Source organism: Phaenicophaeus curvirostris, unplaced genomic scaffold, assembly GCF_032191515.1.
Source record: "Phaenicophaeus curvirostris isolate KB17595 unplaced genomic scaffold, BPBGC_Pcur_1.0 scaffold_192, whole genome shotgun sequence".
NCBI classification, from domain to species: Eukaryota; Metazoa; Chordata; class Aves; order Cuculiformes; family Cuculidae; genus Phaenicophaeus; species Phaenicophaeus curvirostris.
The window spans coordinates 78,472-81,870 of NW_027206808.1; positions in this window are offsets into that span (position 1 = coordinate 78,472).

Genomic DNA, 3,399 nt, shown 5'->3' on the forward strand with positions numbered 1-3,399 from the left:
ACAATTCAGTACCCTATCCTAAAGCTTGCTGTTAGGAGGGAATCTGCAGCTTGCAGTGAAAGCGCTTCCAAAGGGGAGTCTAATGAGGGCAAATATTTGATGGTAGCAGCTTCCCTGCGGGAGATATTCTCTTTGCCAAAATCGCATTATTAGGCGAAAGTAAGTTACAATTCAGTACCCTATCCTAAAGCTTGCTGTTAGGAGGGAATCTGCAGCTTGCAGTGAAAGCGCTTCCAGAGGGGAGTCTAATGAGGGCAAACATTTGATGGTAGCAGCTTCCCTGCGGGAGATACTCTCTTTGCCAAAATCGCATTATTATGCGAAAGTAAGTTACAATTCAGTACCCTATCCTAAAGCTAGCTGTTAGGAGGGAATCTGCAGCTTGCAGTGAAAGCGCTTCCAGAGGAGAGTCTAATGAGGGCAAATATTTGATGGTAGCAGCTTCCCTGCGGGAGATACTCTCTTTGCCAAAATCGCATTATTAGGCGAAAGTAAGTTACAATTCAGTACCCTATCCTAAAGCTTGCTGTTAGGAGGGAATCTGCACCTTGCAGTGAAAGCGCTTCCAGAGGGGAGTCTAATGAGGGCAAACATTTGATGGTAGCAGCTTCCCTGCGGGAGATACTCTCTTTGCCAAAATCGCATTATTAGGCAAAAGTAAGTTACAATTCAGTACCCTATCCTAAAGCTTGCTGTTAGGAGGGAATCTGCAGCTTGCAGTGAAAGCGCTTCCAGAGGGGAGTCTAATGAGGGCAAACATTTGATGGTAGCAGCTTCCCTGCGGGAGATACTCTCTTCGCCAAAATCGCATTATTAGGCGAAAGTAAGTTGCAATTCAGTACCCTATCCTAAAGCTTGCTGTTAGGAGGGAATCTGCAGCTTGCAGTGAAAGCGCTTCCAGAGGGGAGTCTAATGAGGGCCAACATTTGGTGGCAGCAGCTTCCCTGCGAGTTATAGTCTCTTTGCCAAAATCGCATTATTATGCGAAAGTAAGTTACAATTCAGTACCCTATCCTAAAGCTTGCTGTTAGGAGGGAATCTGCAGCTTGCAGTGAACGCGCTTCCAGAGGGGAGTCTAATGAGGGCAAATATTTGATGGTAGCAGCTTCCCTGCGGGAGATATTCTCTTTGCCAAAATCGCCTTATTACCCGCATTTAACTTACAATTCAGTACCCTATCCTAAAGCTTGCTGTTAGGAGGGAATCTGCAGCTTGCAGTCAAAGCGCTTCCAGAGGGGAGTCTAATGAGGGCAAACATTTGATGGTAGCAGCTTCCCTGCGGGAGATACTCTCTTTACTAAAATCGCATTATTAGGCGAAAGTAAGTTACAATTCAGTACCCTATCCTAAAGCTTGCTGTTAGGAGGGAATCTGCAGCTTGCAGTGAAAGCGCTTCCAGAGGGGAGTCTAACGAGGGCAAACATTTGATGGTAGCAGCTTCCCTGTGGGAGATACTCTCTTTGCCATAATCGCTTTATTAGGCGAAAGTAAGTTACAATTCAGTACCCTATCCTAAAGCTTGCTGTTAGGAGGGAATCTGCAGCTTGCAGTGAAAGCGCTTCCAGAGGGGAGTCTAATGAGGGCAAATATTTGATGGTAGCAGCTTCCCTGCGGGAGATACTCTCTTTGCCACAATCGCCTTATTAGCCGCAGTTAAGTTACAATTCAGTACCCTATCCTAAAGCTTGCTGTTAGGAGGGAATCTGCAGCTTGCAGTGAAAGCGCTTCCAGAGGGGAGTCTAACGAGGGAAAACATTTGATGGTAGCAGCTTCCCTGCGGGAGATACTCTCTTTGCCAAAATCGCATTATTAGGCGAAAGTAAGTTGCAATTCAGTACCCTATCCTAAAGCTTGCTGTTAGGAGGGAATCTGCAGCTTGCAGTGAAAGCGCTTCCAGAGGGGAGTCTAATGAGGGCAAACATTTGGTGGCAGCAGCTTCCCTGCGAGTTATAGTCTCTTTGCCAAAATCGCATTATTAGGCGAAAGTAAGTTACAATTCAGTACCCTATCCTAAAGCTTGCTGTTAGGAGGGAATCTGCAGCTTGCAGTGAAAGCGCTTCCAGAGGGGAGTCTAACGAGGGCAAACATTTGATGGTAGCAGCTTCCCTGTGGGAGATACTCTCTTTGCCAAAATCGCATTACTAGGCGAAAGTAAGTTACAATTCAGTACCCTATCCTAAAGCTTGCTGTTAGGAGGGAATCTGTAGCTTGCAGTGAAAGCGCTTCCAGAGGGGAGTCTAACGAGGGCAAACATTTGATGGTAGCAGCTTCCCTGCGGGAGATACTCTCTTTGCCAAAATCGCATTATTAGGCGAAAGTAAGTTACAATTCAGTACCCTATCCTAAAGCTTGCTGTTAGGAGGGAATCTGCAGCTTGCAGTGAAAGCGCTTCCAGAGGGGAGTCTAATGAGGGCAAACATTTGATGTTAGCAGCTTCCCTGCGGGAGATATTCTCTTTGCCAAAATCGCATTATTAGGCGAAAGTAAGTTACAATTCAGTACCCTATCCTAAAGCTTGCTGTTAGGAGGGAATCTACAGCTTGCAGTGAAAGCGCTTCCAGAGGGGAGTCTAATGAGGGCAAATATTTGATGGTAGCAGCTTCCCTGCGGGAGATATTCTCTTTGCCAAAATCGCCTTATTAGCCGCAGTTAAGTAACAATTCAGTACCCTATCCTAAAGCTTGCTGTTAGGAGGGAATCTACAGCTTGCAGTGAAAGCGCTTCCAGAGGGGAGTCTAATGAGGGCAAACATTTGATGTTAGCAGCTTCCCTGCGAGTTATAGTCTCTTTTCCAAAATCGCATTATTAGGCGAAAGTAAGTTACAATTCAGTACCCTATCCTAAAGCTTGCTGTTAGGAGGGAATCTGCAGCTTGCAGTGAAAGCGCTTCCGGAGGGGAGTCTAATGAGGGCAAACATTTGATGGTAGCAGCTTCCCTGCGGGAGATACTCTCTTTGCCAAAATCGCATTATTAGGCGAAAGTAAGTTACAATTCAGTACCCTATCCTAAAGCTTGCTGTTAGGAGGGAATCTGCAGCTTGCAGTCAAAGCGCTTCCAGAGGGGAGTCTAATGAGGGCAAACATTTGATGGTAGCAGCTTCCCTGCGGGAGATATTCTCTTTGCCAAAAGCGCCTTATTAGCCGCAGTTAAGTTACAATTCAGTACCCTATCCTAAAGCTTGCTGTTAGGAGGGAATCTGCAGCTTGCAGTGAAAGCGCTTCCAGAGGGGAGTCTAACGAGGGCAAACATTTGATGGTAGCAGCTTCCCTGCGGGAGATACTCTCTTTGCCAAAATCGCATTATTAGGCGAAAGTAAGTTACAATTCAGTACCCTATCCTAAAGCTTGCTGTTAGGAGGGAATCTGCAGCTTGCAGTGAAAGCGCTTCCAGAGGGGAGT